General features: G+C 32.7%; 1 protein-coding gene across 2 annotated transcripts in view; it reads left to right on the top strand.

Moving 5' to 3' along the window:
- LOC125065658 (forkhead box protein K1) overlaps nucleotides 1–23,820 on the top strand; it is a 52,803-nt gene that overhangs the window by 4,825 nt on the left and 24,158 nt on the right. The gene's annotated exons all lie outside the window — the stretch shown is intronic.

Raw genomic sequence — 23,820 nt, forward strand, 5'->3', positions numbered from 1 at the left:
TATTGAATGTTATAAAAAAAGAACAAAGTACAGAATTTTTAAGCTTGTGTTGTATATCGTTGATTTAATTTCTGGCATGTTTTCTGTATACAGATAATAATTGTACCTGAAATATATATATATATACAGACTCCTTAAATATTTAGCAAGTTAATTGTAAACATAGTCGTAAAACATAATAAATTATAAGTGAATCTAAGTGTTATCGGAGTAGGTCATTCAACTATTTGTCTAGTCTATATTGTTATTCGTGCAAAATGAGACTCTCATCCATCAGACGAAGGTTCACATTGCATTGACGATATATATATTTTAAGACTTATGTTATACGCTTTGTCTCATTAAAAAGTCAAGATGCTTTTATTGCGTTGCAGAATTATTACTTTATAAATTAATTCGCTATCGCGTGTAATGCCTTGTATTCTAGATACTAAGTCTCGTCTAGTTCTAGACTTCTAGTATTTGTGTCACGCGCGATTTAAAGTACTCATGTCTCGACTGTCCTTGTCCGACATAGAAATGTTCATATGTTTGCGACAATATGAAACCTTCTTAGTGTATTTACCTTGTTTTTTTTTTTTTATTATCTGCTATTGATTATTTTATTGATATTATAAAGTAAAAGTCTTGAATAGTGTGCACGGAATTATATTAAATTTGGTATAAATTTAGATTGTTTTTGTTTACCCGACGAAGAGAGAAATTGATAACCATATCAACCAAGACACTAGAATGAAAGTACTATTATTTATTATGTCAATATACCGCCAAATATATTATGTCCCTTGTGTATGTAATTGCGGCTTATCCTTCAAACCGGAACACGGCAATACAAAGTATTGATGTTAGTCGAATAACGGAAGAGTGTTGCACCCAGGCGGATACTGCCTACCACCGGTTGTAGGCACATTGTTGTTGATAACATTTTGAGCCTCTTACCCTTACATTATTTATATATCTAGGTAGTGTTATACTACTACAGAACAGATACAAACTCAAACGAGCTTGCCTTTTTGTTTTGGTAAGTGACAGCTATTCTCGACACTCGCCAAACTTCATTTTACTTCAATAATGTGTGTTTACTTAGCGGCCAATTGTTGGCCAATATTTTTATTGACACGTTGAGAACGTGTACATTTGAATGTACATCTAGACGTGTAAATAATCAAAAAGTTTTATATATATATTATTATTATTTATCATTACACTTAACCTTCATGCATTTAGAATCACTGAAGTTTAATTGTAATACAATGGATGGGGCTGTTTCTCACGCTTCTTTCCCCCTCAACACTCAAACCTTGGACGATGCTTTATCGAGTTCAAGTCTCGGAAAATAGAAACCAGATCGATCCGGTTAAAGTAGTTTATTTTATTGGTCGCTTAAATGCATGCCAGGGTACTGAAGATACTGTTTTTATGTTTTGCTAATAGATCTATTTCTTAATTTCATGCAATTGATGTTTATTAATAATATAAATATAATAACTAAAACAGGCATTGTTATATGAATCGAACAAAAAAATAACAATAATAATAATAATTTTGTTTCATAAGCTTTTTTGTCGTGTCTGCGAAAATCGTACAATTCTACATTATTTTAAATATTGTATAAACGTTATATTTTGGATAAACAAATGAAATAAATTAGTGACTGCGTGGTTTTGAACCCGTTATCATCGGCAATCTATTCACTGGTCCATACAAACATTCACATGTATGAATTTATGAATATTAAAAAATATGAATCTAAATAAATCGTTGATAATTGGACACATAGGTTATTCATGTGTATCTCGGCCGCGAGTAGTGGGGGCAGGCGGCACATGTTGACATCGTGGCTCTGACGAATCGCTTGTTTATGCGTCTGTCGCTTACGTAATACTTAGAATTGAGAGTTTGGATATGCCATAGATATTTAACGATACTGTCAGTGTGTTGTTATCGTAAAAACACTAACTTCGTCTTGCCCCGACTTCGTCTGGTTGAAATAAGAATTTTATTTACTTTCCGATCACAGCGCCACCTACCGACTGAAATACCTACAAAAAAATTGCAATTGTTTAGGGGAGTTCATTTACATACAGACGCACAGAAGATTTTTTTATATATATATATATAAAATGTGTAATAAACATTTTTATGTTAACAAAACACTTACAGTTATTACGTGATGATATCCAAAATATGTTACATTTTTTGTTTTATTGGAAAGTATAAAATAAGCAATGAAGACTAGACCACTTTGCCTGATTGCCTACATTGTAAGGAACATTTAGTTTTGTATATAAATGCACTGCCAACAAAGGTATAGATTAGCCTTAATTTGTTGTACAATCGTAGAATTTATTACATAAGCGTACTATTGTACATACATATGTATATATAATGTTATATGTATTGTTTTCATTTAGAACTTAAATGGGTGTATATAAATCAATATTAAAACTAGCTACTGTACAAATCATGAACGCGTGTAACGGCGGCAAGTATGCTAGCAGCATTTCAACGTTGAAACACATTTCGATTTTTGTTTCGATGTTACATATAACACAGTACCATAGTGAGCACAGACGCCACAGAAGCCACAGATTCCATTTATACTTAAAATTATTTGAGATATTATTAAATATAGTAGAACTTTAGTATAACGAGCACAGAGATGTGATCTCCCAAATGTTTTGCAAAGGTTGTATTAAATTAATTTTCAAAAGGATTTATGTACTCTAAGAAGTTTGTATATGTTGGATCGTATTCTCTTTCAGTTGAACGTCCGCGTCGTAAGACTGTATGCCATTTCTAGGGAACTTTCTACTGAATCGTGTTAATCTGTGTGATACACTAGCGTGTGTTTAGTTTAAAAACTCGTAGTATTTTACGATATGCCGGTATGTGATTTTTCATTGATTTCTTATCTCATTTGTTATAAATATCGAGATAAACGATTGATTAACACGATAATGGTAAATTTGTTTAGGTTTTGTTTTTTTTTTATAATTTTAATCTATGACTTTTATATTATTTTATATTAAATGTGATAAATTGCAAGTTACTTAAAAATGGTTAAATCATATTTTTTAATATTACGATAATGTACGCCGTTTTAATGTAAATAATTACAGATATACAGTTAAATGCTAGTTCAAACTTAGGTACAGTGGGTTGTATTGATTTTATTAAATTATATTAATTACAGTATTCATTGAAAATAGAAAAGGTATTACATAATTACACAGGAACTTGGGAAATTATAAGGTATCTTGTGGGAATAATGACGTCACACCTTGGGTTGGACAATAGCTATGATACTAATAATATAATTTCATTTGTGGATAAAAATGTTACAAAAAGTTAAGAAGAAACTCAGTCGTGGGGCTTCAATAAAATATATAAGTAATGAAAAGTTTTGTAATCTCACTTAAAACATTTTTTTTAAAAACAATAGAATGGTTTATTATAATGAAACAAACAACGACGAGAATTATTTTCTTTTAAACTTCTTTATTAATAATTTACGCTTGTTATTCTGCCAGTATTCGTGACATGACTTGGATTTGTATATGAATTTAGTCAATGTGTATGTATGAATGCAAGTATGTTCATATGTCCAAGAATGATATAAGAATATATAATTGTGTTGAGTTCATTTGAGTAACCGAATATTTTTTATAATATATAAACAGCTGTCTATGAATGAAACTTTATTTTATCTATACTAAGTTTTTTATATAAAATCCCTCCCGGTTTAAGTTCTCGAATGGACCCAATCACTACGAGGATTGGTTGTTTCGTCTTTTTTAAAATTATTATCCATTCGTACAAATCGTAACTATATTGAGCTCGAACGTCAAGTGCAAATCAATACGAGCGGTTTATACAGAAATAACGTAGTGTGTACACGCCTTAATGTCAGTAACGCGTTGCGTAATGTAATGTCACACATTTGTATAAACAAGCTAACGTAATGCATTTGATCGAATAGGGGGTCATGTTTTTATTGAACTATTTCATATTAAAAACATTGTTTTTATAAATTATTATCTCAGCCTAGTAGAATTTTTTTAACTATGCCCACCCAAATATGGCATAGAAAACTTATATAAAATTTTTGCTTACGACTCTTGAGTTTAATCTTGTTCGTTCGTGTTTGATTACTTCTAAAACGTAATAAGTCAATTATCGGCCAGTAATTTCCAATAGGAAAGACTGGGTGCTATGATTGGAATTTAGAATTTGGTAAGCACTAAAAATGTATTTTGTACTCAACGGCATGTACGCGTGTGCTTGGCAGACGTACATATAAATGTAACTTAGTACTATATGTATAGTGAAACGATCCATTTCCAATAAAGTTTTATATTGATGTTCAAATACGCGTGTTTTGTTTTGACGCCGAAACCGATCGTTTTTATCGTCTTTTGAAGGTTAATTAACTTTAATTTGCGACTTTAAAGACGTATCGAAATGAGTTCTAACTTATACGTTCAAGGTTCATTTTCTATTGGCACAATTTTATTCTGGTACCATACAGGTCTAGCGACCCAGTAAACGTGTGTTTATGATAATGTTTTGTTAAGCCACCTGCGCCGGTAGTTAAATATTTATCATAAATGTTTCTTTTTAATAGATTTTGACATTTGTATTTTTTTATTAGTAACTTATTCCTTACAATTTGACGTCTCTATCCAAAGGCCCAGGAGATGTGACTAATAATATCGACATGACTAATAAAAATATTTACCATGAACAGGAATTGAACTCGCGATGTTTTAAGCAGTCAATTGAAAATCATTGACGCAAGTAAAGTAAACCTAATTAATGTTGACTTTAAGAGCCTGATTTGATTAGACACTTGTGGGTCTTTATTTAGCTTTAATTGAAATAACCGATCCATATACTGCTTGTTCTAACGTGGATTCTACTGACGATCTAACAAGAAACTTAAAAGATTCTTTACGTGATTAAAACTGGTGGTAGGGTACCTTCGCCCATATAATCTTGCATAGTTAGTAAATACAACTTAGGCCCTAAATGCGCTGGGAATTGGTATCTCAGGTGCTTCTGCCTGTCACACTGGCTCACTCATACTTCGAGCAGGAAGCAGTAGTATAAAGTTTAGTTGTATTGTAGTAGAATAACAAGTGAGATTAAATGATATCCACCTAAGACGTTGGGACAAATCCCTGTCGGTTAAATATCTAATAATGATTTAGAGATGATTTATTTCCCATTAAGAACAAAGTTCACTTACATAGGAAACTTAAACTAGTAACATAATAATAAACATATATATAGTTAATGGTGACCTTATTTAAACAAACATTCAAATATAATTATAAAGTTTGACAGTATGTTTTTAATTTTGCCTTAAATTTCAAAAAAAGATTTTTCGTTAAATATTTCTTTCGGTAGATTATTGTACATTAGCGCTCCCTCAAATTGTATAATTTTGTTACCATAATGTTTAGTTCTAGACTTAGGTATTTGTAATTTATGTATACTTCGTGTATAGTATTTATGTGATTTAGTCTTAAAAGTAGTTTGTGTGTGTATAGATCCTGAGAGAATTTTTCTCATAAGTATGCATGTTTTGTATTTGTATAATTGTGCTATAGATAGTGTATCTGTTTTCTTGTAAAGTTCATTGGTTGGAAAGCGGTAGTCCAGTTGGTGTAGTGTTTTTAATAGTTTGTTTTGTGATATTTGTAAATCTTTTAAATTAGTTTTGTGTGCAGATCCCCAATAATGTAGAATAAATATTTAAATAACATCATTAATTAGTCTTGATATTATTTGTATAGACAATTATTTTTATTTGGTTAAGTAAGCGAGGTCTATCTATTGTTCTATAGTTTTTTATATAGATTAATATGAAAAAAATACTGCGAGTTTTTGGTATAGTATCGAAAATCGTTGCACCATTGAGAGGAAACGATTCATATTTTTTTGATAATTGATATCTCTATAAATTGCTCAGTGTTAGTAGAGCTATTCCAAATCCATTTCTAACGGAGCAATTCTGTCTTTATCAATAGTTGAAATTATAAACTTCAATTTTTTAATTTTTTTTTTTTTTTTCGTTGATCGTTATACACATATTCATTACAGTAAATAACATTTTACAAACAATTTCAAACACCAAGACGAGGAGAGCCTAACAATACAATACAGTTTATATTTTAATAGCGACCCACAAAATCGCTTCGAAAATAACCTATAATTTCTTGTAAAAAGTAAAGGATAAAAAATGGTCATTGTGGGTTATCTCTAAGAGATGAAGTGTACAATACTGTAGTACATTATTTTGTTATATCTCGTAGAGTTCAGCCATCGTTTGCAGTGTAAGTGAAAAAAACATGTGCTTATTTACGACATCACATTAGAAACCTCTTAAATAATCAGAGTTTCTCTACTATATTGTGCATGTATTATACATATAAACATTTTTCTTGAATCAATATATCTATTACAAAAAACCGAATCAGAATCCGTTGTGTAATTTAAAGATCAAAGCATACACAGCGACAGACAGCGGTAAGCGACTTTGTTTTATACTACGTAATGATTTCTTTATGTTAATTTAGAATTGATTGGAGATACATTGTTAAACATAAAAAATAATAATAAGTTATTAAAAAGGTCTTATTATAAATTCCTCATTCCAATGCTAAACATTGTCCAGATATCCCTGACTTGAAAACAATGAGTAGACTTCATAGACTTTCATACGCATTCATCGTCAGTAGTCATAGCATCGGGTGGTAACGTTGCTAGCTGAACGTGTTCAGTTTAATCTCACACTTATTCCCATAGCGATAAGGCTCAGTGTACTCTTTGTAATCATATTCAATTACCGTATCGACCGCTCCTGTCTCATATTATATGTACTAGTGTTTGATGGGATATAACATGAATCAATTGTATAGGCTTTACTAAAATGTTACGAATAGATATATTAGGTGAATAGAGACTCACTTTGGGTTCCTTTTTGTCTCTTGTCTATAGAAGAAAAATGGAGCCCACACCCTTATGTGTTTCATGTTAGAAGGATATTTTTTTCAAAATTATTCGATCAACTGCTTATTTTAGTTTATGAATATAAATTAATATATTCGTTATTTTAAAACAGCAACCCACGTTGGGGTAATTTGGAGGCTTTTGCCCAGCAATGGGATATTTACTGACTTTAGTATATTATATATTCAAATTGTCTTTGATTCACACCACCCGGATCGGGAATGCCGGAAAGAAACTTTAAATATGAATTGTTTTTAATTTTTTTGCAAGGTATATCCCAAAATGTTGATCGTGTTTACGATTCTCCGTTCAGTCACATCGAAGGAAAATATATTAACTAACGTCAACCTGGCATCCACTTATCTAACTTCTCGTCTGATATTTCGGTCTGAGGCATGTAGTAATGATTTGGGCTCAGGTCCAAGGCGCCATTTTGTTTGGGAACCTGATCTTACTAGTCATGTGATAAGTATGACACTAACTGATTCTTGACTCAGTAAATAACTACAATCGTTCTCTTCGGTCAACAGATTGTTTTGAAGTTCAACATTATAAGATTTAAGATTATTGAGCTGGTTTTAAAAAGAAAGAGTAGGTATTCCTGAACTCTGCTTTCAAACTAGTTCTTTTAGAATATTTGTGTTAATGATTTCATTCGAATTTTTCTTTCTAGGAGAAACCTTTGCTTGTAAATATATATAACAATCACAGTTACGATGTTTTGGTATCTAATGCCCACTGGAACTGACCTATACCCTTTATGCAATGTATGTCCATTTGCAGAGGGACAGTAAGTGCGATGCTCCGAGCCGACCAGTAGAATGCAAGCTATTTGCTAAGTACACCACCGTTCACAGATTAGCTTCATGACACAAATCCGTTAAACCGTTTGAACCCTTATCACTGTGCTACAGTGTCTACAGTCGCTTGCAGGTGGGTATCGAATGCGGCAATTCTATTTGGTTTAGTGCGTGGGCGCCCCGCCTCAAGTCTTATCGGTTGTTAACAGGTACAGTTTATGGTCGAACATCTACATGTATCGTTGATAAGCATTATCAAAGATCGTACGAAAAACGTTTTTATCACAATTGACGCTATTCGAACTGTGTTTTTACAATTTTTTTATCTTTTTTAAATTGTTTTTAAGATATTGTTTTGATCGTACCGTGATATGTATGTATATATGTTAAAATAACATCGTATTTTGTTATTTATTTTAATGTACTTCGGTTTTCTTTAATATGAATTGAAACTATAATATTTTACTATGTATCAGAAAATAGACGTGTCATATTTATGAACGTTTTGCTTAAATATTATACTCGCATTGTAAAGATTTAAGCAGTTAGTCGGAACGTATTCGCAAAGTCCCCAGCTGGCTCCCACAAAAAGATGAATCCGACGGTACTTTCGTCTCTTTATAAAGTAACATCGCTTCGGGAACGGCATTCCTCTTCGCATACTCAGCCTGAGCCCGATCCCAGCCAACATTTGCGATGTATAAAATTTTTCTTCCATATTTAGAAACTGTTTATAATTCATTTAAATACATGTAATGACAATTACATTAAATTATTCGATAATTAATCATTTAATTGTTGTTGTACGGATTTTAAATAATATTTATTTTTGGTATTACTACTATAAAGGGGGTATAAAGGCGTTTTATACTATCACGAAATAGTATTCATAAAACGTTTTCAAATCTTCACCACAGAATACGTGAGTACTTACGTCGCCCTCCTTAATATCGATGCAGCTGCCAAAAACACAACCTTTAAAAATATTTTGAATGTCAGTCTCAGTACACGACATTTTTATCCCAGAAAATTGGGTTTGACAAAGTCGTACTCGCTATCATCTCAAACAAATCTCGTCTGCGTCTTCGTAGTAATTTTTATCAAAATTACGACACGGTCGTTAACAATTGATTGTGTTTATACGTCTTGTAAGATAACAACTCATCAGGTGCTCCGTGCGTGTGAAACGTCTTATCATGACCTAAATCTACCGTAAAAATCTATTTCTAACTGATAACCTCAGTGATATTTTTTAAATGCATATAAAGTTGATAAATTCTCATGAGTTTTGTCCTCTACTTCCAAGTTCTGAATTTTGTTAAAAGTATATTTTAGTCTCTGAAGATTCTAATTATATTTACATTATTTTATTACATTTTGCGTTTTAAGTGCGACGTATTACATATACCAAATTACATGTTCTCAATAAATGGCGTATATAACTTAAAAAAAAAAATCGGTGTGTGTTAGAGTAGATATAATGAAAAGACAAATTTAGTTGTTTCTTGTAAGATGTGAACCTGTTTCTCATTTTGTTGTAATCTATACCTATACTAATATTATAAATTCGAAAGTAACTCTGTGTGCTATCTTTTCACATTTTAATCGCTGAACCGATATATATTAAATTTGGCATGGTCTGAGTCCCAGGGAAGGACATGTTTACTACTGGCTACTGAGGCTAAGGCTACTGTTTTATTGCACATCGAAGGGGGTAAAATGGGGGTTAAGGTAGGTAAAGTTTTATAAATTTTAAAACCGCAGGTTCACCTAGTTAAACTTTAAATATTGAAAAAGTATGAAGATACTTATCCAGATATTATACTTTGCGAGTTTCGCGTATATCTTATAAAATATCAACAAAGGGATTAGTGATGCATTGCCATAGAATATTTTCTCTAAGGAAAAGTTTTTCAGATGCTTGTGTTAGATCTGTTGAATGTACACGAAATTGAAAATACTTTCAAAGTTTGTAAATCCGAGGTATCGCTTAAAGCGCTCCGAATATTGTGCGATGGATTTTGATTTGGAAGCGAACATGTGTTCTATGTGATGTTTTGTATAACAGTCGTTACATTAGAATTTGCGACTATTTTTCGCCACCGACTGGCAACGCTTGCATTGCCGAAAATACAACACGTCCGTCAGCCGGCGTCGCGTGCGATGCGCCACCGTCTATTTTTGTATTCTCGCACAGTTTATTTACTTAGGCTTTAATGACAAAGGCCTGTTTATATATTCGTGTCGACGGTTTTGCACTCTTGTAACACTTTGACGACAATGTACCGAAACAATATTTCAGGTATAATATTCTCTGTGATGTATGTTGGGTCTCAAATAGATGTTCTATATGACTCCTCGATTCGACTCGATTTTGATGAAATTTGGTGTGCAGATTCTTTGAGTCTCAGTGAAGGACTTAAGATAGTTTTTTTTTATTCACCCCAAGCGGAGTAAAATGGCGGTGTCGGTTTGTGCCTATATATAAAGTTTTATAAATTAGATTGAGCAAGTAACCTAATAGGGGGAAAATTTCCTTAGGAATTAATTAGGTCTGTTCAATGGATGGCCTTAATATATTTATATCATTCAAATATAATGATACAAAGAGATGCTAATAATATTTCGTTCGTGACCAAAATAATAAGTTTACTCGTCGTTTAAAGTCGTTAGTGACGAATCATTTGTCATCTTATGATATTTTCAGCTTTGATATGCTAGATAGATTTTAATAAATTAATTTAAGAATTAATTTGAATGTAATTTTTTTTTATTTACAATAAATACCCGCTCAGAATTGATATGTCGTTACCATATTTATTTATAAAATATAATAATATTCCTTGACGGTGTTTTCAAATTAAATATTTAATATCCGGTAGATTAGTTTCTGGCAATCATAATCAAACAATATAATATTTAACATTCTGATACACATTCTACATATAAATATAACGTTTTTAAGATATCGTATAAAAGGTTAAAAGGTCATCTTCGTTCATTCATTGCCTGGTATTACACTCGCTCACTAACTTAAACTAGAGTACAAAGTGGAATACTATATGGTGGTGAAATATGGTAAGGTATCCATCAAGGCGCACCTGCTCTAAGCCTTACCGTCGGCAAAAATAAAGTATTACCTTAGTTAAAACGAAACTTATTTCCATGTAATTACAACAATAATATATAAATAATTTAACGGATATTGATTAAGAATATTTATATATGAGAGGAGGTATTTGATATAACTATTTGGAAAATGATTTTTCTCTTTCGCCACAATTAGACATGGTTGTGTCTTGGATTAGTGCCAAACTACTCACTAAAAACCAGCGGTGCTTTCGCCATCGTAATAGGTCGCCACGGGAGTCCTCAGGCATGCTACCGTGACGCCCCGACGGCTGGCCTGCTTACTATACCTAGACGGTATCTTAGGGTACTGAGAACATCCTCAGCCCCGCTTAGGCTCCTCGAAGCGTCTCCTTCCCTCCGGCCTTCTTTATCATATTAGGTCAGCGTAGCGTAGGCATCTTCCTCCCGAGGCAATCGTACCTCCTGAAGTATTGTAAAAGTTTTGCTTTAACTCGAATTCTATTGAAATTTCAAATATATTCAACAATGAGAATCGTTGAGCCGATCTCCGTTGAATTATATTTGAAGTAGAATTAATCTGCCTTAAACTCGACAGTTTGAAAATGACGCGAAATTAGGTGAATTCCTAATTAATAAAGTTTTCTTGAAGTTATTCAATGTTGGATATCATCATTTTTGAACTATTTCGAGTTATTTTATTTTTATTGTTTTCGAGGATTCGGTTAGTTTAATGAGGATCGTTTTTATTTTTAAGGGGAGGGGGGCATCCTTCGCCTTGAACTAATACGGGCTATTCCTTTAATGGAATTTGTGTATTATTGATAAGTTACCTATTTCTTATAATACCCATAGAAGGAACCAGTATATCTCAAAGAAGCGTTTATGAGTCAGAAACATGACGTCATAGTGTATATTTATTATTGGATAAGGAGTCCTGTGAATAATACTTCTAAGAATTGTTATGACGTTACGCTATCTAAAAACGTTAGATTGAATGCATTATAATACGCAATATTTCGCGTTTTTCAATAAAAGTAGAATAACGTTACGTTTATTAAAAATATACGTGAATGTTCTAACAGGGTTAAATATTTTTTAATAAGTTTTTATACACTGGATTTCTTATAAGAATGCCCATAATGTTATTATGATTCTTCATATCTTAGAAAATCTTAATTAAATAGTATTTTGGTAAATGTGTAACGAGGGTTTAGGTATTTTATCGAATTATGAAAAATTCAGGACTAAGCTCAAAATGTAACTAAGGCCTTACATCAAATGTACCAATAGTTCGAGAAAGTTCGATGATCATTAAACGATAGCAAACGGTATCTATAATGACCGTTTTAAATTATTTACATACATTTTAAATTAAGTAATATAAACTTGAATAAAAAATGAAAAAAAAATTATAATGAAAAACGTCCTTTGAATTTTTGAGAATAATTGTAAAAGGGTAAAAAATATCTCAAATGTGTTCCGCAATAGGCTTCGTAACGTTGACTCAACCAGAGCTTTTGCATGAGGTCACTGATCCGCCGAGACATAACGACGCCTTGCCTTCACTATCATGCCCCATGGCTTGACGCTCAATTCAAGCCGCTGTTAATGCTCAGACACGAATGGAAGATTTAAAAAAAAATAGGCTGGATCTTACTTGATAATTTTATTTTGTCTATTTAATAAAATAATGTAAATGACAAAATTATGTTTGGCACTCGTTAAAAGATACCGAATGAGCCCGAGTTAGCCATTAAAGAGCTCAACTATTTATTTACTGGCTTTATCATTAGACTAGATTAACTCGCGGCTTCGCCTGATTGGAGTTCAAATTGGGATGACATTTTAATTTAAGAACATTTTCAATTTTTGTAAAGTGTGTATATGACCTATTTTTGGACTACGGACTCGCCTATTTTGAGAAAATTTCTAACACACTGCAAAAATGCGGTTTGAGGAGACTGTGCTTGTAGGTTACCTTACGATGTTTTCCTTTTGCATCGAGCCAGAAATCAATTATAAACAGAAATTAAACACATGATGAAACTAAGCTTGTTCTTCGTGCAGAAATCGTCGGTAAAGTTTCGTCTGTTCCAGAATGTAATAAGAACCCTTTTTTGGCAAACAGCATATGATCCTACTGAAAGGGTTGCAGAGATGTATTCAAATACAATTCTTAAAATCTTACATACCATTTTATTGCCATTTTGGTGCCAGGGTAAGCCCTAGCACTGACAGGCGTTTGTGGAAGAGGGTAGGTACCATCCAAACATGAGATATTCCATGAACTTTCTGATATTATGTTATGTTATTAAACTATTTATTTTTCGGACTTTTAAACATGACCTTGAATGTGCTATAAATAAGTTTAGTATCAACAAAATTTTCTTAACGTATCTCGACTTGTTGACTCTTAATCAAGTCATACAGTTGAGTGAAGTAGATCAAATACCGAATCAAGCTAATTTAAATCTTGATATTATTGGGCTTAAGTTGATTTCACCTAAAATAGTGGATGCGGTTTGTTGTCCTCTGCGATACGAGTTTCGATCGTGTTACAAAGGTGTAAATTAAACTTTGGCGTGACGATGCCCGGCTAGCAACAGACGTTTGTGTCAATCTTCGTCGAGGAACTCATGTCTGTCGGCGTTTTCTTAAGAGTTTCGGCGGACGGGTTGCATGTCGTGTTAAATATTTTCGTGTTAATGTTTAACGACTTTTGTAGGTTGACTTTAGATTAGAGTCGTCACGATAGTCATTTTCTAATATTCGATAATCGATAAAATATAATATCTTATTTATGTAGGCCTATTTCTTTACGAGATCAGTATTGAATGAATCTCAAGCCGTTGGACTAAATGCAGATCGTACCTACATTGAAAAATTGATGCAACTCAAAAAAAAATTGATACTTAGTAACTATTAGGTATTCAGCCGATATTAGCTATTCTTCGTGGAATTTTAATTTCATATGCTTCAGATCTAGTTCCTCTTCTTCATGACTGACTTTGATGCGCCATCTGGGTCTGACCTTGACTACGTGCAGGACATCGAAGAAGGTTTTGCTGTGTGTAGTACTTATATATCATGTATGAGCCGAGATGGCCCAGGGGTTATCTTAACCGATGTTTGCGGGTTCTCAAACCCGGACAAGCACCACTGATTTTTTTTTTTGTGCTTTATTTGTATTTTTAATCAATCTCGTGGTAGTAACCTAACCTGCTCAAAACTGCACGTGTGTATGTATATCCAACAACCCGCTTTGAAGCTGCTTGGTGGAATAGGTTTCAAACCTCCATTTGAGACGTTTGTAACATATTATGAAGCTATATAACTAAGGATATATCAGATTTTCACTGTACATTGTAATTCAGACTTTCTTTGATATTATTACGCGACTTCTTGTCCGATAATTTTTTTTTTTTCGTTTCAAGGTATCTTTTATATTTATGTCTTTTATACTCACTTCACTTTTGACATATTTTCGTTATATGGTTATAATAGAGGGTTAAATAAATATGTGTTTTAACGACGATTGTAAATGTTATTGATATTATAATAACGTTGGTCTGATAAGTTGCACTTGACGACGGCGAAGAACATAATCTTATCTGTTTATTTTAAACGTTACATTCTTGTCTATGATTGGCTTTTATTTCCTGATGTGAAAACATAATAATTAAAGTAATATGGCATTTTAATTTGTATCGATAACAATTGTGAGTAACTATTTATAAAGTTTTGATTTTACCTCTGTAAAGTTCCTTCAATCGTGTTTTGTGTTGATCGATACCTAAATACGTTTTTTTTAAATTGTTTTGAACAAAACTTATACTTAGTTTTGTTTATTGTGTTACACACAAGGGGCTTAATCTATACAGGCTAGGAGCCAAAACCTAGTAGGTTACTAGTAAGGACTAGTACATATGTCAAATTTGGTATTCTTAAATTCGGTCCAACTAGAGTAGTTTCGATATGTTTGTAAACACCGAGATCGTGGAAACGTAGCTTAGCTTGTATTTTAAAATATTTCCTTTCATCCTATTAACGTAAAATACGTAGTGGGTAATTCAAATCATTAATTGCATTCCTAAGTCATGACTTGTGTTGTTTACAACGTGATACGTATTAATAACTATCTAAATATAAAACACGTATTATACCTTGTGTGACCAATCTGAGAACGTCATCATTCGCAATACAATTATTTTTAGATATATTTATCAATTTATCGATATAAGTCAGTTTTTAAATCCAATTTGCACGTTAAAATATATTTCATTCGAAACATTTGAATTGTAAAGATTAATTAAACATAATCGGTCGTACGCAATACCTTTGTTTGCAAGATGATGATTTGCAAGAAGATTCTAGTTAAACTCTGATTCCTCTCTTTCTGTCTTCATATGAAAGAAGAAGAGAGCACTGTTTCAATAATGACCACATAAAAAGTATTATAGGTAAAAATGATACCATTTGTTCGAAATGTAGACTCAAAAGAGAATAATCGATAGTTTTATAGTAAATCTTAAAACATATACTGAAAACAAACGAATACTAACTGCACGTATGTTTATCATGTGTGTGTGTTTTTTTTTCGGACATATTTTTAATTGTATGGTGAATATGTATGCAGACCTTCTTCAAACTATGTAGTGTAGTATGTAATTAATGCTGTTAACTTAGCTACTATATAAGTTTCGGTGACCTCGATATAGCTTGTATGTAAACGTTTTTCCCCATCACCATATAGACGGTATCTTTTCTATTTTTATCCGTTTAATGTCCGCGTAGTATCTTCAAAGTTCGATTATAACAGAGGCCCCAAATTTCGTCATAATTTAACACTTCATTCAAGGTCCTCCGCGGTCAGGACACGGAACCACGTGTTCATATCTGACTCGGTCGTGACGCCTCAGACGCTCAAATCGGTACGATGTTTTTATGGGCAGCCTTCCGTCCATTCATGCGTCAGGTTTTGGTCGATAGACGCTCTTATTATGTGCAAATAATGTATTGATTGTCGTGTGTGTGCGTAAGTAGACAATGCTAATATCGTCGGTAGTTTTAAAATGGAAATAGCTTTCGATAATTTGAATATATGTAAGATAAAAGATGTAGACGCGTTTTTGTATTCATGTGACGTGATGGCTTTGGTGGGTGGGTTATCATTGGGTCGATCTGGGTTACATAGATTATGAAACGTGGGATTATTATTAATTGATTTTATGTAGGATATTGTAAATCAGTACATAAAACTAAGGCAATTCGTAAACAGGTTTTTGTTTAATCGAACAAAATAATATTGTTTACGAGCTAATTATGATTTAATTATTACGAGATAGTTTATAAAATAGACGTGTATTACGGCCATAGAAGTTTTTGTCGTAGTGTGTTTTTTTTTAATGTGTGCCCTGAACCTCCGCTAAAGTGTATGCAGGATATCCTGAAGGAGTCTTCGAGAGACGTATTTTAAATTTAAAATTATATTTTCGATAATTCTAATACTTGTATTTATATGTTAATTTACGTTATCGAATCATAAAGCTCAGAGCGGAGTCAAGAGACCTCAGACGCCAGATATTGTCTTCAAAGATACAAAAAATATGTCATTTTTGTTATTATCTAGGTCGTCCTTTGTTAAGATGTCCCTTTATTTCTACTCCCCGATATAGATCAGACTTCTACTATATTGAATATATTTACATCCTAAATATAACAAGAGTAAATCATGTTATATTCCTGTTTATAAAATAAAAACTATTTTATGATAAATAGTATTGTTTTTTTTTAGCATTAGCAGCCCGTAAATGTCCCACTGCTGGGATAAAAGCCTCCTCTCCCTTTGAGGAGAAGGTTTGGAGCATATTCCACCACGCTGCTCTAATGCGGGTTGGCGGAATACACATGTGGCTGAATTTCGTTGAAATTAGACACATGCAGGTTTCCTTACGATGTTTTCCTTCACCGCCGAGCACGAGATGAATTATAAACACAAATGAAGCACATGAAAATTCAGAGGTGCCTGCCTGGGTTTGAACCCGAAATCATCGGTTAAGATGCACACGTTCTAACCACTGGGCCATCTCGGCTCTAATAGTATTGATAAGTTTTTTTAAATATAAGGCTATCGTTGCTAAATAGGAACTCAGAAGTTAAGTCTCTTGTGCCTTTAGTGACTTTTGCTCACACACCTGCCTTCCTGTTTGATGGGTGAATTTGTGTTGTGATGTGGGGCGTGGTGGATATCCACCGAAACGGGCTTGCAGAAAGTCCTACTGCAAAGAAAGGATGTAAAGTATTATCTTGATTAATAGTAGAGTTCAAGAGATTCAGAGTGAGATAGTAATAGATAGTAAGGCATACAGCCTTCAAATATTGTTTATAGAGTCAAATCAAAATATACTTTATTCAAATAAGTAGGACTTTTGAGTCACATTACAGAATTAAATTTGATTAATCCTAGAAGAGCCAGCACAAAACACCGTAGTTACGCCTTTCCGACAATCAAGTTACATAGCTACACACATAATAAATACCTATAATTAAATGATTAATTATTCTGCATGGAAATATACTACTACTAACTCCATACTTTTTTATCAATAAACAATAATTAACAATGCATCTTGGTTGTAAGGCTTTGAAACTTAATAGCCATTGTCGTAAGAAATGACTTCTCCCTACAATTTTGAGAATCGTTTATAGCGTATTCAGGTAAAAGCATATATTAATACGTTACCTATTGTCCATGGTATGATTTTGACGTATGACGTATGACGTACTTCCCTTTTCGTGTGGGCCGCGGCAACGTATCGTTAGTGTGCCGCACATTAAAGTTATCTAGTGTAAGGAACGATTATCCTTCTCCTGTCCTACAATAATATCACCCATCCCTTGGCTCGTGTTCTTCAAGTGTGCGCTCTCAAAAAAGAAAGTGTCTCTTAGAGTAAAAGTCAGAATTTTGAGATAACATAATGCCGTTTCTATTAACTACTATACAGTGCACTTATCTCTCGCGAGTACATAGTTTCCTTACTGACTCCTTAATTTAGTTAAGTTATACCTATGACTTATTACCATTCGGTTTTTTTAGTTCGAAAAAATACTTCTGTCCATTGTCTTCAGATATTTACGTGTGTGTATTTGATTATAATTTATAAGTCGTTGTTGTTTTAATATAATTTTCTATTGTTATATTTGTACCGTGTATTCTTGGTTGATTAGAAAATAATGCTTTTTGGAATTACGTCTGTGTTTATCTATTTAAGAGGTGATAGATTTTTGTTTATAAATGTCGTACAAGTTACATCGCCGCCATAATGCAGTTTGCAGACGGTTTGTTGTTTCACAGTTTTGAAATCAAAGAACGTCTTAACCGTCTCCTCTAGTAGCCATATTGTCAAAACATTTTTTTATCAAATGATGGTAAATGGTCACTATCGCCTTAATATAACCTTGGGAACTGAGATGTTATATCCCTTCTCCCTGTAATACTGGCTCACTCGATCAAACCAGAACACAACAAAACTATTATATACTATTATTGCATCTTGGCGGTACAAACAAGTATGCATTTAGTAGAAGGCCGATGTATCTGATCTAGTCCTTCAGTGCTCTCGGGTACAAAGTCGCCGCCAATTGAAACACGGCATTGATTCTGCGAATCGAATGTCATATATGTATAGACGTGATGGCTCAGTGGTTAGAAAATGCGAACTTTAATCGAAGATTGCGGGTGTACATTTTCGTAATTGTACATTCTCATTAGACCTGCATTAGAACAGTTGGGTGCAATAAGTTGTTAACCCAGTAGTGGGACATATAGAGAATGTTACTTTGAGTGTATTTAGTAAAAAGCCCGCAAAGATCTAATTATGATATTCATATACATAAAGCAATACTAGTAATAGTATATTTTAATAAGTATTTTTTTTATACTAATTTCAGTTTAATCCAAAGCTATATAAAATATTTTAATATTTATACGAAACAAATAAGGAATATTCAAGACGTGTTTGTTTTAGAATAGAGAATATTAAAGAATGTTCGCTGAGTAAGTATGTTATGCGAGTCGATGTAAACAGAGCCGACTAGTAAACAACACGAGCGCCGCGCCGGAGCTGAACAAGTCATACTCCACGAAATTTTGTTTAGATATAATATAACGATCCTTCCAAATGAATTTCCAAGAAGCTTCAATAGCGCAATGCTTTAAGGGCCGCCTAGCGATGTAAGAAGTCGTAGGTTCTATCCTCTCCTCCAGGAGTCAATAGCCCACTATTAACTCCTAGCACAAGCTTTAAGCTCAATTGGAGAGGTAAATAGGAATATTTACTCAGCGAACTCTCTTTAACGAAAAACTCTTTTAAATGGAGCATCGCTACGATTCCGTTAAAAAAAAACCACAGTTTGTGTTTGAAATGTATTTATATTTTATACAGAGCTACTCTGTGTATTAAAATTAAAACACATTTTATCATCATTTAAAATTTCCTTATTTGGATTTACTTTGTTGATAACACTTCTTGACTAAAGTGCAATATATATGTACCTCTGTACTAATATTATAGATAATTATAAAGTAACTCTATAGGAGGACTGTAAGTCTTCTTTTTTCACCCTTTTACCTCTCAAAGGTTGTAAACAAGTTCTTGAAGTATTTTCGTCATAAACTGAATTTCAAGCGAATAGGGTCGCGGCTTCATCTACTTCTCTATCTTGGTAATAAACAATTCGTAAACAACCTATATTTTATAAGAAAATTTTACATATAGCGTTAATTGTTGTCGCTCGCATCTTTGCTCGCGTTGTAGGGGTCGTTAGGTATGTTTGACATAAAAGAGTACCCTATGATCTTCCTTGGAATTCAAGTTTGTTTTATATCAAATTTCATCAAATTCGTTTCAGTGGTGTGGCCGTGAAAGAGGAACAGACAGACAAACTTTCGCATTTATAATATTAGTATAGATTATGATAATCGTCAACTGTGGAGATTCCATTGCGTGCTCGGTCGTCAAATCGCAACGAATACCTACTGAGTTTCTTGGCGGTTCTATTCGTTTCATTTTATGTTGTAAAGGACGACTCAAAACTGCTATTTGAATATTATTGATTTTGACTGAGATTGTTTTCAGCGGTATTGCAAGGTAATGAAAATAAACATATTTTATATGGTAAAGGCGAGCGTGCCTTAATATATGTATTACACAGATAAAATTGTAGTGTATCCGTGTACCAGGTTCGTGTCTTTAACGAATTCAAATTCAATACCGAGGCCAAGTTCAGCTTCGTAATCGATAAAATAAATTTTTAATTCTGTCGTATTTAATCGTTTATGTGGTATATTAAAATAAAGAAATATATATTTATTTAGATAATTAGACTTTTGTACCTACATAAACTTACAAATGAATATAATAGTTACAAAGAAATAATAAAATATATTATCTATATTAATATACTAGAAAGTGATTCTTATCTGTCTGTCTTTGTGTTTGTTACTCTTCCACGGATATACCGTTGAATCGATTTCGATATAATTTGCTACGAGGCAAGCTTGAATCCCGAGGAAAGACCTAGTGTACTTTTTATTAAATGACCCATTCAAGGGGGTTAAATTAGGTGTTATATATGCAATTTCTTTGTTCACATTTGAAATTGTAAATGTGCGAATGGCCCAACTCACACGTAGGCGAAGCGCGGAAGTGAAACTAATATGCAATTAGATATAAATAAACACAGCAATATAACGTCCCCTAAAAGAGATAACCACTCATAGTGGTGATGTAAATCGGAGGGAAAGGTTGTACGTATATATAAATCTATATGCCATAAATCAAACTCAAATTCCTTTATTCAATATAGAAGGATTAACACTTACTTATTGATAGTCAAATTAAACACTACCGGTTCGGAAAAGGAAACAATCTGACCTGAGTCAAACCTACTACATCCGCAGTTATGTATGATTTATTTTAAAGCAGACGAATTATATGTTTAGCCGTGTACATGTAATAACACTGGCTCACTCATCCCTCAATCCCGGCTACAGCGATACAAGAGTGCCTTATGATATTTTTCAATTACGGAAAAGCACGAGATGAAATGTAAACACAAACAACGTTTGAAAAATGTAGTATGAAGTAATGTCCAACACATACATAAAAGAACCGCGAGAATGATGCTTTCTCAATATGAAAGAAACTAAAACCGATTCATAGTTAACTATTTTGAGGACAAATCGCAAGGAATTCCTGTACTTTAATATAAAATATAATACGCTAGTTTCTTTTGTTATACCAATGTACTTTATATATATCTTCTATACCTAAACGTAATATCCTACAAGTCCCACTAATGGGCAAACGTTTCCTACGTTGTACCAACGTGGGTTGAAATCACCGCTGAGGATAAAATCAATTGTAAACAACTATATCTGGTCTACCGTTTATTCCCTTGTTAGCGACTCTTTTATTGTCAGTATTTATGAAGCGGAGATTTAAAAACATTTTACATTTTGCCATACATGTAACGTAATACAGGATGCGAGGGCGGCGCAGGGGTGGTGGTGTCGACCGGCGTGACGTCACCATTCCACAGCCACCCTCCCCTAAACCTGCCAAGCTGAATTCTACTCAATTTCATCGGTATTCGATGACAAAATTGCTTGTATCATAAACTATGTATTTGCTTTGCGTGTTGCGTTACAATATTGGAAAATGATATATCTGAACAAGTTGGTAACTGTTTTTATGTGTAAAGAGTGTTTATATTTTTTATGGAACAAGCTTAAAGTTTAGTATCGTTTTTACATTGGATTTTTTAATTGGTTGCATATACAAAAATAATTGGTTAAAAGTAATTTGAATATAATCTTTAGGTATACAGATTAAAGTACTTCAGTTCGTAGGAACTTCATCTCTGCAATTAAATTATACGACGTTGCTTTGATCGTATCTTATTTTAAACTCAGTCAAAGCACATGGAATATATATAGTTCAATATTAAGAATTTCCACTTTGAAAAATACTTGGTATTTAATTTATATCTATGAATAAATTTTAGTTACATATTATTTCAAAGTCCTGATAAAACTAGAACTCGATAGTTCTAGTTCTAGGGTTATTTCTATTCCGAAGCCGACGTCAGACCCTGTGACCTTTTAGATTTATTCTCGTCCCTTGTACGAGAGACCGGTGGTGTCATTGTATTTAGTTTATCGGTCACGAGCTAATCAATAACTAAGGCATTCTACCACGGAGAATATTCTAGACAATAACTGGGTATTATGTATTCTTGATATGATGATTATCGGCAATATTTCCTCTCCAATTTTTTTTTTTTTTTAATGAAAGCGTACATGTAGACTTGCATTAATAGGAGTTTAAAAACAGATCCTAAACAAATAATTGTCTTCCGATGAATCGAATTTTGTTTTGTTTCTGACTAAACACGACTTTGGTCAGGTGAGTAGCGTAGATGACTTTACCTTTTTAATATTTCGGAACATGTTCAAATTGAAAACTGTCCCTTGATTTTGTTTTCAATAGGTTATCGATTTTAAGCAAGCGTTTGATTTATCGCATCAATTGTTTGTAAGAATTGGTATACTGCTTAGAATGGTTTAAAGCTTAAAGATGGTTAGGGAGTTATATTATGCAATGAATTTGTCAAATAAAAACTATTTGGAAAATATTAAAAAATATGGGATGAACTTTGCATCTAATGTCATTAAGACGCACGAGTAATATTTCTATTTGATATTCTTGTTTTATCCTAATGGAAAGTGAGTCTTTGTTCCTGAATAATTAGTTAATATTACCAATGACAATTTATAATGTGGGTAAACTTTTCTCAGATATTCAAAACATTAGTAATGTAGTGTTTTCAGTTTAAACTAAGTTGTATTAATTTAGTTGAGTTAATCTATGCTCATTAAAAACTTAATTTATATACAAAGATCTACAACTTGTTTAGCGTTTTGAACAGTAGCTGGAACTGCATCGAACAATCAACTCTTGATATTAATTTTGAAATCTTGTCGTCTTTTGTATTCGTCGCAATATTAATGACATCAGGGAGTGTTGTTTTCTCGTGCTTGTCTTGCGGGGATTCCCTTGATTATGTTTCATATGTATACGTCATTATATCTTGAGCGAGCCTGCATTCTTGGTTGAAACCTTGGGGTTCTTTTTTGTTTACTTTTTCTTCAATAAACATTTATGCACGTTTAGGGATGTTTAATATATAACTTAGAATGAGTTATAATCAAATAACACCATCTTAGGTCCCAAGATTAAAATTTCCTATAGAGTCAGTGTCTATGGGTGGTAGTGATTTAATTAGTGGACTTACCCAAAATGTGTCCTGCCTGAAAGTCAACAAATACTAACTACGCTCTATTAATATCTTTATTATCTTGTAATAAGTAATATGCCTTATCTTTAAGGTTTTTTTAATATCAAACGATGTCAATTTATTAATTGACAGAATAAAAAAAAACTGTTATAAATGTTAAAAACTATTTTAGGACATTTTTTCGTTGGTGGGTTGGTATATTAATTAATACACACAAATTGAAAACTATTTTATTGATCTGACGCTATTTATTCCAATAGGCTCAGATTGGCAAAATATATTGCTGATATATTCGTTTAAATAGAAATAACGGATAAGTGAAATGTTGTTTCAGTTTTTTTTTCTTTAATCAATTTTGTACAGTGACAGGTTTTAATGTTTTTATAAAAAATTCGTGACCACGATTTCGCAGAAAAAGTTTTATCGATTTTTGTACACTTTTTAGACTTTATCTGACTCTTCTTCGTAGTTATGTATTTTTTTTACACGTTATAGTTTTTTTTTAAAAGATGTGGTATAGAGCACTCATGACGGCGCGCCTCTTGCTTAC

This window comes from Vanessa atalanta, chromosome 8 (assembly GCF_905147765.1).
Source record: "Vanessa atalanta chromosome 8, ilVanAtal1.2, whole genome shotgun sequence".
In the NCBI taxonomy this organism is placed as follows: Eukaryota; Metazoa; Arthropoda; class Insecta; order Lepidoptera; family Nymphalidae; genus Vanessa; species Vanessa atalanta.